The sequence below is a fragment of the Peromyscus maniculatus genome, chromosome 22 (assembly GCF_049852395.1).
Source record: "Peromyscus maniculatus bairdii isolate BWxNUB_F1_BW_parent chromosome 22, HU_Pman_BW_mat_3.1, whole genome shotgun sequence".
NCBI lineage: Eukaryota > Metazoa > Chordata > Mammalia > Rodentia > Cricetidae > Peromyscus > Peromyscus maniculatus.
In genome coordinates, this window is record NC_134873.1 from 5,110,818 (window position 1) to 5,129,169 (window position 18,352).

The window sequence follows — 18,352 nt, forward strand, 5'->3', positions numbered from 1 at the left end:
AATTATTGACTGCACAGCAGCTGGTACAGAAGTAGCTTGAAGCTGGCCATATCACCCCTAGTAATTCTCATTAGAATACTCCTATCTTTGTTATTAAGGAAAAAATCAGGTAAATAGCGGCTATTACAAGTTTTAAGGGCAGTGAATAAAATGATGGTATTGATGGGAGACTTTCAACCTGGCCTCCCTTCACCCATCACCATACCTTTGGGACATTTCAAAGTTATCATAGACTTGAAAGATTGCTTTTTTTTACCATCCCCTTTCACCCAGAGGGTCAAAAATGCTTTGCCATTCAGCCTACCTGCCATCAATTTTAAAGCACCAGTGAGGAGATGTCAATGGCATGTCCTCCCACAGGACATGGCTAATAATCCCACTTTATATAAATCTTATGTTGCTCTTGCAATGTAATCAGTAAGAAATCATTGGCCAGTCATGCTGCACACTAATTTCATTTCCATCATTTTCCTTTTGTTTCTATCTCCCCCACTTCTAAAAGCAAGCAAACAAACAAACAAAGAAACAAACACCACAGTTACAGCTTTGGTCAGATGGCTTAGTGGGTGAAGGTGCTTCCTGCCAAAGCTCATCATATGAGTTAAATTCCTGGGACCCACGTGGAGAAAGGGGTGACCTGACTCTAGCAAGTTCTCATCTGACCCTCACACACGTACCATGGCGTGTCTGTGTATACACGCACATCCCTGCACATACATACATACATACATACATACATACATACATGCAATAGATTGTGCTGAGTGTGAGGACTCCTCAGAAACTTACCTTCAACAACCCAAAAGCTTGACTAAGCACACAAGTATTATAATTCACTATGCAACAGTCTCTAGTTTTATATACATTTAAAGCATTTTGTTAAGAATGTAAAATGAGCAGTTTTTAAAACCATGTTTAGATATAGGCTTGGTAGTGCAGGCCTCTAAGCTTAATTACTTAGGAAACTGGGGCAGAAGAATGCTGAGTTCAAGGCCATCCTGCTATAGAGTGAGTTCAAAACCATCCTGGGCAACTGAATGAGACTCTGTCTCAAAATGAATAAAAATTTAAAAGGTGCTTGAGACCCAGGTGGGTGGTAGAGTACATGCACAGCAGTGGTGAAACCTCAGTCCAGTATCAGTCCAGTCAAACAAACAAACAAACAAACCAGCCAAGGCTTAATAAATCAAATAAATTTATAAATCATTTCCATTCAGATAAAAATTTTAAGTCACAGTAATTCTAAAGCTAGGGAACATTATTTTATTCAAATTGAGGTATTTTATGAAATATCCAACATCTTCAGGAAGTTTTCTTCTAATATGGAAGCTACCTGAAATAATGACAAGGTTAATTAATACCTTAATTTTTACTTATGCCACATTCTGAATGCAGGATATTTAGAAAAGATTATTTTTACCAAACTATTACCTACTGTCTTTTTCCAGTTTATGTAACTCATAATAACTCTGGATTTAGTCACATCCCAAGTGGATTTTGAACAAACTTCTTGTCATCAATTGTCATATGTATCCTGATATGTTCAACAACTGGTAAATGTAGTTTGTTTCATGAAATAAAATTTAGTGAGTCCTTGGTTCAAAATAAATATTTGCGCCGGGCGTGGTGGCACACGCCTTTAATCCCAGCACTCGGGAGGCAGAGCCAGGCGGATTTCTGTGAGTTCAAGGCCAGCCTGGGCTACCAAGTGAGCTCCAGGAAAGGTGCAAAGCTACACAGAGAAACCCTGTCTCGAAAAAACAAAAAAAAAAATTGCTCATATTCTTTAGAAAGTATTATATTGGAGTGGAGAGGCAGGAATGATATAGATGCAGTGGTCATATATAAAGTTCTCAAAAAAAATTTAAAATAAAAAACTACTATCTTGCACTGATGAGGCAACATTTTGCCCTTTGTATAGATTCTCACATATCTTAGTAAAACTATTTGTTAACCTTGTAATACAGTTGTGCTGTGGGATGGTCTGTATGTCAAATCTGTTGCTCTGATTGGTCAATAAAGAAAACACTGATTGTCCAGTGGCCAGGCAGGAGGAAGTATAGGCAGGACAAGGAGGAGAAGAATTCTGGGAAGTGGAAGGCTGAGTCAGAGAAACTGCCAGCCACCACCATGACAAACCGCATGTGAAGACACTGGTAAGCCACAAGCCACGTGGCAAGGTATAGAGTTATAGAAATGGATTAATTTAAGCTATAAGAACAGTTGGCAAGAAGCCTGCCACAGCCATACAGTTTGTAAGTAAAAAAAAAAAAGAAGAAAGAAATCATTGGCCAGAAATGTATATAATCCACTATATGGATGATATTTTGATAGCTGGAAAAGATGGTGGCAAGGTTTTAAAATGTTATGATGAACCTAATAATGCCTTGCAAAGTAAGGGACTGGAGATAGCACTTGATAAAGTTCAGCTAAAGGTTCTATATACTTATCATGGATTCCAAATGATGGCGTCTAAAATTTCCTCTCAGAAATTAGAGTTAAGATTAGGTAAATTTAAAACCTTAAATGATTTTTAAAAACTTCTTGGAGATATTAATTGACTTATCCCATATTTGAATCTCAGTAAGAGTGATGTAAAAACTCTTTATGATATATTACCTGGAAATGCTAGTGCCATGTCTCCCTGTGAGCTTACTCTGGCAGGGAGAAAAGCATTTCAAATCATAGAACAAGCCATACGATCACAAGCTGCCACATTTATGGATTATGATAAACCTTTGAAATTTATTATATGTAGAACAGTTCTTTCATCAACTGCTGTTTTTTGGCAGACTGCACCTTTAATGTGGATGCATCTCCCGGCCACACATAAAAGGGACATTGGACCATATTATGAGGCTGTATCTCATCTTATAATTTTAGGGAGAGAACAAGGAAGGTGCTATTTTGGTAGAGAACCAGATGTTATTATACATACTTATACCAAAGAACAAATTGATTGGCTTATGCAAACTACTGAATTCTGGCTTATTGCTTTGGCCTCATATTTGGGAATCTTAGATAATCATTACCCTCCAGATAAACTTATTGATTTTGCCAATAAGCATGAATTTGTATTTTCTATGTGACATCATTTGTTCCCTTGAGGTATGCCCTATTGATATTCACTGATGGCTCCTCAACAGGCACCAATGCTTTTGCTTATAATTATGAAGTAGTACAATTTACTACAAATGGCTCCTTTGCATAAATAACAGAGCTACATGCTGTCATTGCAGTTTTTCAGCATTTTCTGATCAATTTCTTAATATCCATACAGATAGTGCTTACATTACACACTCTGTGACTTTGCTGGAAACTACCAGTCAAAATAAAAATGTTGCCAACACTGGGGATTTGTTTAGGAAATTACAAACACTTATTCAAAGGAGAACTTGTCCTTTCTTCATAAGGCACTTATGTGCTTATTCTGGACACCCAGGGCCTTTGGCTGAGGGAAATCAGAAAGCTCAACCAGCTGCTTGCCCATGATCCTCTAATGCACCAAAATTGGAAAGTTTTTAAAGATTTATTTGTGTGTGTGTGTGTGTGTGTGTGTGTGTGTGTGTGTGTGTGTATGCCTTTTTCTGATTGTTTAATTGGAACGATTTGGACATTTCACCATATATATGTATTTCATATATATTTATGTATTTTGCATTTATACATGAAATATATGCATTTATCATACATAATGAATCATATATGAATATATATACATGTTTCATATGTGTTTTATATATCATATTTATATGACATATCTGCATGTATATATTTCAAAGTTCCATAAAGACTTATAGCATATTGTCCTGTTGTACAGCAGCTTCCTCTAAATTGAAAAATTCACTCATGTAGGGAGCTGGAAAATTCATGAAATTCAGGAAGTAAACATACTTCCCATTTGAGAAATCTGAAGCTTACAAGATTTGTGAAGTCCCTTCCCTGTCTTTATAAAAACATTAGATAAATGGAGGAGACTCTGACCTGCCAAACTGCCTAGAGGAGATTTTGGACCTGGTGAGCTGCTTGCAAATTGCACAGAGAGCTCATCCAGGAATACAGCTTTCAACACTTGCCACCCACGCTGGGATGGACTTTTCTGGTGATGCAACTGCTTTTGAGTCACGCCTGCTCCTGTAAGTAACCCCTCACCTACACTCCAATTAAAAAGCCTGCCAAGAAGTCATTAGCTCACCAAATTGGTGCAATCATGACTTTGGTCTCTCATTGGGTGACAGACCTGTGTGTTTTATCTTCCCAGAAAAAGTTTAGATACAACTCCTCAACATGTATAAATTCCATGTCCATAGATACAAGCAACCATGGATTGAAAATGCTGGAAAAAACCATTTGTGTAGTGAACACATGCAGACCTTTGGTTGTCATTAGTTTCTAAACCAGCAGTTCTCAACCTGTTGGTCATGGCTGTCAGAAAACACGTATTTCGTATCATCTTAGGAACTGTGACACCACTCAGTGACAAAATTACAGTTACGAAGTAGCAACAATAATACTGTTATAGTTGTGGCTCACCACAACATGAGGAACTGCATTGCAGAGCCACAGCGTTAGGAAGGTTGAGAACCACTGCTCTAAATGGTTCTAATTCAGAACAGCTGTCTGCAGATCATTTACGTGTGTTAGCTGTCCTTCATCACCTAGACGTGATCTAGAGGTCATCTGCAAATTCTACCCTAGATAGAAGAGACTTGAGCAGCAAAGATTTTGTGTACAATCTTTGTTAATGCCAAAGAATAGTACAATTTTTTGTATCTCTATTTTAAATTTCTTAATAAAACTTATAACTAAAGAAATGAATAATTGTGCCAGCAAGACAGCTCACAGCAGGTCAAAGAATTTCCTGAGCACAGGCCTGATGATCTGAGTTAGATCTTCAGACCCATAGTGAGAGGAGAGAACCAAGCCCCAAAAGTTGTCATGTGAGCTCCACACCCACACCTGACATGCATTCACACACACACACACACACACACACACACACACACACACATATACACACACACACATACACACACACACACACACTGAAAATAATATCGATAATGATAATAATAATAATAATAATAATAATAATAATAATAATAATAAAAGAAATTAGTAACTGACATTTGCCTAATATAAACAAGTCCTGGGGTTCATCCTCTTCACCAAAGAAAAGAAATGAGTAACCGAATAGTGAGGCTGTTAAAAACCAAGCATAGAAAATGGATATATAGTCTGCATCTTTATGTCTAGCCATCAATAAAGGGGTTGCTATGCACCCCCTGCTGGCCAAAATCATTCCACTACTTGCTTCTGTAAATACAGTTTTATAGGAAAGTGTAAGTCCTCTTCACATGTTGCCTGTGGCTGCTTTTCTACTATGAACCCCAAGCTGATGCTCAGACAGATTTTTAGCACATCTGTGATCAGAAGTCTCAGAACCTCTACCCCAGCATCCTAGCCTCCATGAGTTCCATAACCTGGCCACCCTTTGCATCACCATCATAGCCATGGGCAGTACACATATTCTCCAAGAATCCTCTCCAAGGTCCCCCGACTCAGGCCCTTCTTCCCACCCTTCTCCTTGGGAAGTAAGCTCCCTCCACCCTCCACCCTCCACCCCTCCTTCATTAAACCATGGGCTTCCTCCTAACCTGTTTGAAGCAGCTCTCCACAAGGTTAGGTGGAAACATATTTCTGCACAAAAACATCAGAGAAGGGAAAGTGGTTAGAGTTTGGGAGTGAGCCAAAGGTCATTCCTGCACTGATAGCCATGGAAACAGTAGCAGCAGGCAATGTAGAAATGCATGGTGTGGGCCCAGTGTTGAGCAAAGTACCTGCCCTCCATCATCTGACATAAATCCTGCAATGACCCTAGAAGTAAACACTGTAAACATCTCTAGCTTCCACAGGAGGTAACCGAAGGCCAGAGGAGATCGCCCAGACCCATAGAGCTGCTCAGAGGTGCAGATATACTTACCATGGATTGATTATAGTTAGGCCGCTCCCAAAGTCATGGAATCTGATTGCCATAACAGTGATGGTGGAGCCTTGGACTAAAGAAGTTTACAGAGTAATAGGAAGTGGCCTTGTTTTTGATATGCTTACTCTGGATAACCATCATGTGCTCTTTGCCTGTTAGGATGCAGCTAGAAGGTCCTCACTAGATGCTTGTGCAAAGATTCTTTTGGGCCCTGTATAACCTTTGTAAATGACTCAGTTTTCTTTCCTGATTCCTCAACTCTGTTCCTTGCATTCAAGGCTGCCATTTGACATAGAATTAAGGGTTGGATATCATATAAACATTGTATTTGTACTACAGCATATTGGCCTTCTCCAACAAGCTGATCCTGGAAGACTTGTATTCCTTTATCCCTCCATTGTTTTTCTATGTTTTTAGCCTCTTCCGTGAACCACATTTGCCACTGGAGCTGTTGACCATGTTCCAGAACAGCCTGTGCCATCTCCTGCCAGTCCTGTGGTATAATCCTATTATATGTTCACCAGGAGTTTAACATTTGCTTTACATATGGGGAATGCATGCCATAAGATACTATTGCTTCCTTAAACCTTCATAAATCTAACATTTCCATTGGAGTCCAAATATTTTGTGTATTCACTTGATCAGGTAACTGCTGTACAGTTACTGTATAAATTAAGGTTGATTGTGTGAAAACAGGCATTCTTTCTGTAACCTTATGATCCAATCTTGAAACAACTTCACTGTTACTTTCTTCTCGCTGAATTTGAATTTCTCTATAATTCATTTTAACAGGTTTAACAGGTTTTTCTAAAACTTTTATCCTGGCACTTAAATTGACTATCTTTTTAAATATTAAAATAGCATAAGAAAAGCAATAAAGTGCATCATTCGATCAATATTAATCTTCTTGTATAGTTGTTCCATTGTCAGACTGCCTAAAATTTCAAACAATGCCCAATTTTCTTCCAGTGTACACATAAAACCCATTTTTTTTTGTGTGTGGAAAAATTGTATAAAGGATTAGAAGACAGGGGTTCAATATTCCAGGCTAATGGGGATGAAAGTGCTAAGAAACTTGATCTGGCATCATGGTTTGCCTTCTTGTTCTGAAAGGTTTCACTGTACTCTGTGAGTGCGAGCAGTTATCACATGTCCAGTGAGACAAAAGGAAAGAATTAACATAGTGAAAATCACAGCTGTATACATTTACAGTGATCTAGGCAGGCATGGTGAAGGTGTGGTACATAGACTTGCATTTGAGTTCAACCCTGTACCTTTTGGATTTCTGCTTATTTATTGAATTGTTTTTAATGGTTAATTACTCCCTGCTGGACCTTCTCTCCCTCTAGTTCTAGGATGGGACTCAGGGCCTCTTGTACACTTGATGAAAGCTCTACTCCTGAGCCATGCCCTCTTACTCCATCACTCATGTATGCTTTTACTAGCCTACAGTCAGCCTTTAAAAAAATCACATTTATTCAGTGTGTGTATGTGTGTGTGTGTGAGAGAGAGAGAGTGTGTGTGTGTGTGAGTGTGTACAAAGCAGTCAGAGGACAGTCTGTGGGAGTTAGTTCTCTCCTTTCACCGTGTGGGACCAGGACTGAACTCAGGCCATCCAGCTTGGCAGCAATCCTCTTTACCCATCAAACCACCTTGTCCTCCCCACCCCCACTTCTGCAAATAGTTTGTTTTGTGAACTCTATTCCAGCAACTCACCTTTGCCACCGCAGCTTGAAAGCACCTGCAGAACTACACAGTGAATAAATGCAGCTGTGTTTTAACACCATGATTAAAAAATGCCAACAACACAGATATCAGGCCATATTTGATTCACAGACTAAAATGTCAACTCCCACACAATCTTGTTGTTTCTGGGTCTTAGAGAATTTGTTCCAGACACACCCTCCATCCTAGGTAGACTCCAAACCCCTTGTATTTCTAAAGTCTTTTACATAAAATGGCATCATATTTGCACAGAACACATTCCTGTCTTCTTTCATTTTTAACTCATCTCTATATTACGTTTAACACCTAGCACAGTGGGTAAAGGAGCTTGTCACCAAACTTGAAGTCCTGTGTTCAATCTCTGGGACTTACATGGTAGAGGAGAGAATGGACGCCAAAAAAGTTGTCCTCTGACCACACACATGCAGTAATAAATACAAGAATAACTCCACCTAGCACAACTTCAATACTCTGCATATACTTGCAATGCTATATTGTTTAGGGAATAAGAAGAAAAGTCTGTTTGTGCCCAGTACAGATGCAAATTGAACAACTTTTTATCAATTGATTGATCGATTTTTGGTGCTGAGAATTAAATCCAATCCTTTGCACATTCTAAACTCACACTACCACTGATTTTTTAAAAAAGATTTATTTTGAGGATGGAGAGATGGCTCAACATTTAAGAGTGCCTGTTGCTCTCACAGAGAACCCAGATTCTGCTCCCAGCACCCACAGGGCTGCTCACAACTCCCTGTAGCTCTTGTTCCAGAGGATCCAAGGCCTCTTTCTGGACTCCATGGTCACAGCACACACAGTGCACATATATACATGGAGTCAAACACTCACACACATAAAATAGAAATTATTTTTATCTTTTTAATTATGTGTATTCACATGTGGCTATGTGCACTTGAGTTCAGGTGACTGCAGAGACAGAAGAAAGAGTTGGACCCTCTGGTTCTGAGCCACCTGACCTGGTCCTTTCAAAGAACAGCAAGCATTGTTAACCTCTGAACCATCTCTCCAGCCTTACCATAGAGTTTTAAAAAGTATTCCTTGGTAGTTTCATATATGAGCACATGTATATTTAGATCATGTCTAACTCTCTTCTTTTTCCTCTTCAACTCTTCTTGACTCCTCCTAACTCCTTTTAACTTCATGTTGCTACCTCCTCCTCTTTATCCACGGAGTCCATTTAGTGCTGCCCACCAACCACTGGAGCATGGGCAACCTATCATGGGCCACACTACTGAAGAAAACTGCCCTTTCTTCCTCCAGAACCCATCAACTGTCAAGAGCTCTTGAAGCTAGATGTGAGCTGATTGATTGACTTTCTGATACGGGGTGTTTCTACTCAACTCAGGCTGGCCTTGAACTCCTGCTTCTTCTGTCTCAGCCTCCTAAATGCTGAGATAATTGGAGTGCAGCTCTAGGCTTGACTAACTGAACACTTTATATCCAGTGTTGGTTTTATTGAGGAGGTTGATTTGTGGATCTGCAGAGCCAGCTGCTGGACTGTAGGAAAGAGACAAATGTTCAGGATCCTGACTGGTTTGGACTCTGTTGAATGCTCTTGGGATTTTAGGTGATTTCAAGTTATCATTTAGTAACTAGGAACTTGATGTCCCAGAGAAGAGAGAGAGACTGCTCATCTTCTGTGCTGTCCTGTGTCTGTGAGTGTTCAGAGCAAAGTGAGAAGCAACACTGAGGCTTCAGAGGACCAGTTCATTTGGAGCAAAATCCTGAAAGGGGCTTCGTTCGCACTGAGAAGGAGTTGCAGGATGCAGGGCATGGAAAGCCTAGTCAGGCAACTTGTCTTTTGGAAGCAGGTGGAGAACTCAGACAGATACAGAGGGCAGCCATCTTAGAAGACAGCCACGTGGGTAGTGGCATCCAAACAATGCTGGAACAGTTCAACATGGTGGTGCATGCCTGCAATCCCAGCTACTTGGGAAGCTGAGGGGATCAGTACTGAGAACTGAACTTGGAGCCTTGAACATAGTAGGCAAGTACTCTACCACTGAGCTATATAGTCTGTCCCTCTTTAAATGAGAATTTTATTTTCGGTTTTGGTGTGTGTGTGTGTGTGTGTGTGTGTGTGTGTGTGTGTGTGTGTGTGTGTGTTTGTACATGTGAGTGCAGGTGCCAATGAGGCCAGCAGGGGGCATAGCAGTTCTGAGCTGCCTGATGTGGGTGCTGGGAATGGAACTCTGGTCCTCTACAGAAGCAATATGCACCCTCAATCACTGAGCCATCTCCCACCCCTTGCCCAGTAGCTCTCTTTTTAACTTTTTATTTTAAGACAGGGTTCTACTAAGTTGCAGGTGCTGGACTTGATCTTGTAAACAGCCTTCCACCACCATCCTCTAGAGTAGCTGATATTACAGGGCTGTCAACGGCTGGGTCAAAAGCCACGGTTTCTAAGCTGTTTGGTAACTTCCAAATGTTTGGCTGCTAAACAGATTGGCAGGTTTTATATTTATGAGCATTTTATTTAATTCATGAAAAACACATCATCCCGTTTTGGTTATCTTAGCAAATAAAGTAAGTTAATAAGAAAAAATAAATACGGACACAGGTAAAAAAAAGGGGGGGGCACAAAGTCTGAGGTCTCACCCCAAAAGAGGGTCATGAACCTCCAGCTGGGACTAGAAGTGTCATCATTTCTTTCCCAGTGACCCCTCCCTTACAGCATTACTGTCCTGGTCACGCACACTGGGCAGCCATATTAGTTGCTTACCACTGTTTCCCAGGCACCTGCTGATTTTGTCCTTGTGAAAAGTCGACTATGGGCGTCTTAGGGCTGGACACCCAACTACTGTGGATAGGGGGACTAGCCTAAAGTGCCCTTTCAAGAGCTCTTATGCAATGGGTATTCAGCAAAGGCCTGGCACTTTAGTTTGAGAGCTGCAGCAGCTCCCAGTTGCTTGAGATGATCTCAGTGAAGGAGGCTGGAGGCAGAAAACCTGAAAGGTGTGCAGTATTTTGTGTGTTTTGTTTGTGTGTGTGTGTTTGTTTGTTTGTTTTTCTACCCTGTCTCTAACCACCCTCTCTAGTGTTTGGGTCCGAAGACCTTAACCTTTTGCTGCTGGGATTAAAAACTGTATCTCATCCAGGGCAGGCTCTCAGTAGTCTCCACATGGGCATCGCCCCTCCCCTGACTTCTGAGCTGCAAGTGCCTGCCCCTCCACCTTACCCTCTCCTTTCCTGGAATCCTCCCTCACCAGACCTGGTCTCCTCTGTCCCCAGAGAGAGGTGATGAGCAGCCATGGCAACAGTCTGTTCCTGAGGCAGAGCAGCCAGCACCTGGGTGGTGTGGGCTCTCCTGGTGACCTCAGGACAGTTGGCAGCAGAGAGCACTGCGCATGCGCATGCGCCTGCAGTCCATGATCAGAGAGCATGTGTGGCGCTTTCTGTGCAGAAATGCCTTCATCTTGCTCACAGTCAGCGCTGTGATCATTGGTGAGCTCTGCTTCTGGGAGGCGGGACTTCTATTAACTACCCACCCTCTCTGGTGCACTCATCGCACAATCCCTTAGCCCATCAGAGGACTCAGGTAGAGAGGGCACATACATGCACAAAAACAGCTGTATGAACACGATGTGATGTCACATGTGTGGGTATGGGCATCCGCAAGTACACTCAACAGACATGCACTTTACGACTACACACAGAGAAGGATAAATATATCTTACATATGAATATATCTTACATATCTTAATTGAGAAGTGCAGTCACATAAACTGTGCTAACGTTCATAAAAATATGCAGCTATCCATCATACCCTTAAGAGATTGGTTCTGCAAACACTACCCCATTTTATTTAAGGAACTTGATTGTCTATTGGTTTGGATGTCCACAAGCATTTGTTATCTGTGGATGCTCAAGTCCCTTAAATAAAATGGGGTAGTGTTTGCCAGATCTGTGGCTATCTTGGTCTCTAGGTTATTTGTAACACCCAAAGCAATGTAACTGCTAGGTAAATAGTTGTTATACTGTATTGTCTAGGAAATATTGATAAGAGAAAAAAATCTCTACACGTTCAACAGACACAACTTAAGGAATTATGAGGTTGTATAAAATAATGGGTTCCTCATGACATCTTCATATCTGTATACAATGTGCTTTGATCATATTCTTTTTCCTTTACCCCCTCTTACCTAGTCACCCTCTGCTGGTTCCTTTTCTCTCCCCAAATAGCCCCTTTTCTGCTTTCCACAGATAATTTCCCCTTAAAAATTTCCATGTGTACTTGATTATTTAGACAGTGTGGATTCCAAGGGTACCACAGCCAGCTGTCTTGGACTTTGTGAATACTTTCACACACTCATCTATGCATTTACATCTACATGCTTAGAAGCCCAATTTCATATGCACTTCCATATTTGAAAGTGGTAGCATAGAGCTGGAGTGATGATTCAGTGGTTAAGAGCACTGGTTGTTCTTCCAGAGGTACTGAGTTCAATTCCCACATAGTGGCTCACAACCATCTGTAATGAGGTCCGGTACCTTCTTCTGGCCCACAGGAGAACACTGTATGCATAATCTGAAAAAAAAAAAGAAAATGATAACACAGACAAAAGAGTCATACTTATAGACACACCCAAGAAATGCATGTGCATATCTTTATATATGATCCAATGTACATATGAATGTGCACACACACCTATGCACACACAAATGCATAAAATGCACACACACATATATATATATATATATCCATGTGCACACAACTACATGCACACATTCATTCACACAAATCCTCATCATGCACACACATATATATGCCCATGCTCACACAAATGTACACATACTTACACACATGCACATACATACCCATATATACATCTTTTTATACATGCCCATTCATTCACAAACACCCACATTTGTCTATAACACAAGCACACACACACACATACACATACCCATGCACAAATGTATCCATGCACACACAAATCCATGTAATACCCATGTACACAAATGCACCTCCTAGAATAGTCACTGCTCACCTTACTATACTCTTTTAGAGATGGATGGACAGTGCTTGGGGTTGAGATTCATAGTTCATTCCATGAACTTTTCCTGGCATTGCCTTGTGCCCACACCAGCTCTTCTACCACCAGATCAAGTACTTCTCTTTTCCTGGTGAGCTGCTCATGAGGATGCTGCAGATGCTGGTGCTCCCCCTCATCGTCTCCAGCCTTGTCCCAGGTGAGACCCCAAGCCACTGTGCATCTACAGGACCCATTCCAAGCCCACACTTGAGAAAAGAGCCAGGGCTTCCTCACCAGTGGGGGCCCTTTCCAAACACATCAACTCAAGCTGTGCCCAGCTCTTGCTTCAGTCTTGCTGTCACAGGATCCTTGTGTCCCAATAACTTCCTTGTACTTGTTGTTGAAGGTAAAATCCCATCCTGCCAGAGCTCTGGTCTCTCCAGGGGGGGAAGAAAGGCTTTGGAGGGTCAGGGGAGTTAGCTTGGATATGGGGTAGATGATAAATGGAATGTGGTTGAACATGGAGGAAGTGAGTGGGATGGAGGTGCCAGGATGGAGGGTGGAGGAAGGAAAGGAGCTTTGATGTGTTATGTAGCACCTTTTCTTCTGGATAGTAGTTGTTTTTGCTTCAGGGCCATCGGATCTTCATTTTATGGTTCACCTTTGATGCTGGAGTAGAAGAGCATGTATAGGCAATATGTCGGCAAGTGTGCATGGCTGTTGCCCTGGTTTCATTTATGTTGTTACAATAAAATATTTGACACAAAACAACTTAGGGGAGAAAGGGTTTATTTTAGCTCACAGTTCCAGGTTAGAGTCTATCACTCAGGGAAGACAACATAGGAACTTGAAGCAGTTCATCATAACCCATCCACAACCAAGAGCAGAGAGAAAATAAATGGACACATGCTTATTTGTATCAAGTTACATCTCTACATGTATACAGTCCAGAATCCCTTTCCTAGGGAATGGTGCTACACACAATGATTGTCCTTCCTCCTTCAATGTAATCTGGACCCCCCAGTCATGCCACAGGTCCACCTGATTTATAAAATTCCCCATTGAGCCTCTCTTCCTAGTGGTACTTGCTCGTGTTGAGTTAACAACTAAAACTACTCACCAGAGTTGTGTTTCAATACAACTTTACAAAAGTAAATAGTGCACCAGATTTAGGCCATAGGTGATGTTTAGTAAGCCTTGGGTTTAGGGACAGAAATAATGATCAAGGCTGGTTTCTTAGGTTGGGCTTCTTTGAAGCCAAGCCTGACATGTAGATCTGGTCACCAGAAACTCACCAAGGGAGAAACACATGAAGAAGTGAAGATAGAAGGACAGGATGGGAAAGGAAGCTAAGCAAAGGCATGTTTTCAGAAGAAGGCTGGTGTCTCAGTGTGCTCCCACTGGGCAGGGGCTCTGAAGTGTGAGCAACATCATGGAGGTGTCTCTCACCACCAATTCTGTCTTCATCTGAATCCCTGCACCAGCAATCATTGACTGTTGCAGAACAATGGGACCTTTCTGGAGGAGGAAGCTCCCATTCTGCTGAGGATCACTCTCAGGAGAAAAGTGCAGATTGTTAGTATCTCAAACTCATAGCAACTGGATGGTTGCATGGCCTGGTAAGAGACATATAGGTACAGCATGAACAGTATCCAGGCTAAATGTAGAAAGGGGTGGGTTCAAGTGAAGTGGGAGTTGTGATGGACCCTGGGATGAAGACTTCAATGATTGTGATATTTATGGTGCAGGATAAGGAGAGGGTTGGGTGGAAGTTGAAAGGTTAACTTAGAGTAAAGGGGAGGTACTGTGATTGGTGCAGTTATTTGTAGTAATAAAATGGAGTGGTATGTGTCCATTTGTTTTTAGCCTAAGAATCAAAAACTGAATCATCCCTGGGTTGAACCACCAGTGGATTGGTTTCAAGATCCGTATAAACACCAATACCTGAGGATGCTGAAGCCCTTTCTGTAAATTGATGTAGTGTTTGCAGATGACCTATGCCTCTCCTCTCGTGTTCTTTCAGATCATCTCTAGGTGGTGGGTATACACTGTACACTGTAAAACTTTATTTCAAAGTGACACAAAACTTTTATTTACTTTTATATACTTATTTTGTTATTATTATTTAATCATGTGTCTATGTGGGTATGTACACATGAATGCATGTGCCCATGGAGGTCAGAAATGGGCATCAGATACCCTGGAGCTGGAATTACAAGTGGTAGTGAGCCACAGAATATTTGTGTTGATACTGGAATTTGGGTTCCCTGTAAGAGCAGTATGTGTTCTTAATACCGAGTAATCTTACCAGCTCCCTTTATTAACTTAATAAACTATAATCAAATTATATTTTGCCTGATAATATATTTATTTGTGATAGCATAAAATTTGTTGTGTAGATAACTCTCAGCATTAGAAGGTGAACCATGTTTTTTGTGGACATCTTCAGTTAAGGGATGTGCAATGAGTTTGAGCTGATGGTATGGAATGGGTGGACCAGATGGAGGCTAAAAGGAATGGGTGCTGTTGCACGAACTGCATTATCTCTTTTCTAGGTATGGCATCCCTGGACAACAAGGCAACAGGGAGGATGGGAATGCGGGCAGCTGTGCACTACATGGTGACCACAGTCATTGTGGTTTTCACTGGGATCCTAATGGTCACCATCATCCATCTTGGGAAAGGCTCCAAGGAGGGGCTGCACCATGAGAGTCAAATTCAGACTGTCCCAACAGCTCATGCATTCATGGACCTGGTCAGGTGACATTCACATTTTGTTGGGACTTCCAGATATGCATGCAGCAATTCTTTTCTATGAGAGACTACAGGAAAAGGTAGATCTAGTTTGGAAAAGGAAGCAACTATTGGTTGCCATTTCTGCCCTGGATCCTTGCATATCCTTAAGAAAGCTAAGTCTAGGTCTGATCTTTGAGCTCTGAGGCTGGAGAGGACACTGTTGTAGTATCCCAGGACGGAGTAAGAGGAGCTGCTGCTGTTCAATAGGTGTTCATAACCTCTTTGGTGAGCAAATGATTCTCTTTTTTTTTCTGGAGCTGAGGACTGAACCCAGGGTCTTTCACTTGCTAGGCAAGTGATCTACCACTGAGCTAAAACCCCAACCCGTGCAAATGATTCTCTTAGTCCAATAAGATTTTGCCTGTCAGAAGTAATGTCAAATCCAGTCATACTGTTCCTATGGTACTGACTTGGCACCGGAAGAGTTTAGGAACTCTTACGGTGTTCTCTGCTGCTATTATACACTAGCTGAGGTCCAATGAGATGGCTTAGTGAATAAAGGTATTTGCTGCCAAGCCTGACCACCCGAGTTCAATCCTCTGGACCATCCTCATGGTGGAAGGAGAGAACAGAGTCCTGTAAGTTGTCCTCCCAACTCCATGTACATGCTGTGGCATATGTGTACACACACACACACACACACACACACACACACACACACACACACACACACACACACACACACACACACACACACACACACACACGCCTAAATAAATAAAAGTTAGGGCCAGTGAAATGATTTAGTGGGTAAAGACACTTATCACCATGCCTGACAACCTGACAGGATCCACATGGTGGAATGAGAGAACCGACTCCTACAAGTTGTCTACCTTTTATCTGTATACCATGGCACTGTGCCTCTGAATAAGTGTATTAAAATTTAAATGAAAAGTATACTTGAAACTGAGTTAGTTGTAAAATGAAAACAAAAGCAAAGAACCAAAAGACAAAGGTTTATTTAGCTCATGTTCAGGGATCTAGGATGCCCAACAACTTTGCACCAGCATCTAGTGAGGATCTTCTAGCTGCATCATAACACGGCAGAGAGCACAAGATGGTTATCAAGAGCAAGCATATCAAAAACAAGGCCACTTCCTATTACTCTGTAAACTTCTTTAGTCCAAGGCTCCACCATCAACTTTATGGCACTCAGATTCCATGACTTTGGGTGGGGCCTAATTATAATCAATCCATGGTAAGTTACATCTGCAACTCTGAGCAGCTCTATGGGTCTGGGCGATCTCCTCTGGCCTTTGGTTACCTCCTGTGGAAGCTAGAGATGTTTACAGTGTTTACTTCTAGGGTCATTGCAGGGTTTATGTCAGATGATGAAGGGCAGGTACTTTGCTCAACCCTGGGCCCACACCATGCATTTCTATATTGTCTGCTGCTACGGTTGCCATGGTTATCAGTGCAGGAATGCCCTTTGGCTCACTCCCAAACTCTAACCACTTTCCCTTCTCTGATGTTTTTGTGCAGAAATATGTTTCCACCTAACTTGTGGAGGCCTGCTTCAAACAGGTTAGGAGAAGCACATGGTTTAATGAAGGAGGGATGGAGGGTGGAGGGAGCTTACTTCCCAAGGAGAAGGGTGGGAAGAAGGGCCTGAGTGGGGGGACCTTGGGGACGATTCTGGGAGAATATGTGTACCACACATGGCTATGTTGGTGATGCAAAGGGTGGCCAGGTTATGGAATTCATGGAGGCTAGGATGCTGGGGTCGAGGTTCTGAGACTTCTGATCACAGATGTGCTAAAATCTGTCTGAGCATGAGCTTGGGGTTCATAGTAGAAAAGCAGCCACAGGCAACATGTGAAGAGGACTTACACTTTCCTGTAAAACTATATTTACAGAAGCAAGTAGTGGACTGAATTTGGCCAGCAGGGGGCGCATAGCAACCCCTTCACTGAAGGCTAGACATAAAGATGTAGACTATATATCCATTTTCTATGCTTGGTTTTTAACATCCTCACTATTTGGTTACTCATTTCTTTTCTTTGGTGAAGAGGATGAAAGCCAGGACTTGTTTATATTAGGCAAATGCCAGTTACTAATTTCTTTTTTTATTATCATTATCGTTATATTTTCAGTGTGTGTGTGTGTGTGTGTGTGTGTGTGTGTGTGTGTGTGTGTGTTCGTGCAAATGAGATGTATGGAACACAGGGCCTCACAGGCCTAACTCCAGTTTTTTTATATTTTTTTTTGTGATATTTATGAAAGAGCTAACCACCATACTGAATCTGGTATCAATTTCTCTGCATTTCAGTTTAAGATGCAGTACAGCACACGAGTGGTAACCAGGATGACTGTAAGGACAGAGAATGGGTCAGAACTGGGGGCCTCCATGTCTCCCCCATCCTCAGTGGAGAATGAAACCAGCATCCTGGAAAATGTCACCCAAGCCTTGGGCACCCTGCAGGAGGTGATAAACTTTGAGGAGACTGTGCCTGTGCCTGGTTCAGCCAGTGGCATCAATACCTTGGGCCTTGTGGTCTTCTCTTGGCCTTCGGGTTGGTCATTGGTGGCATGAAGCACAAAGGCCATGTCCTGAGGGACTTCTTTGACAGCCTCAATGAGGCTATTATGAGGCTGGTGGGCATCAGCATCTGGTGAGTAGTTGGTGGGTGCATGTGCCTGGGTGAGGCAGTGGTGGTGGTTCCTGGGGGTGACGGTGACCAGGCTGATGGGACTGTTGGAGACATTTGGCCCCTCATTCATCTGTGTGTTAGTTAATTTAATCATCAAATCATCAGTTCATTCATATCTTTCTGTAGTGAGTTATTCAGCAGTTCATAACTCCATTAATCTATTTACTCACTCACTCATTTGTGCATTCACTCTGTGA

The 18,352-nt window shown here is 41.8% G+C and overlaps 1 protein-coding gene and 1 pseudogene across 1 annotated transcript in view; one reads left to right on the forward strand and one right to left on the reverse strand.

Annotated features, from left to right (window-relative positions):
* LOC143270236 (uncharacterized) overlaps positions 1-18,352 on the reverse strand; it is a 285,186-nt gene that overhangs the window by 69,463 nt on the left and 197,371 nt on the right. The window lies entirely within an intron of this gene.
* On the forward strand, positions 10,461-18,037 carry LOC143270289 (excitatory amino acid transporter 4-like; annotated as a pseudogene).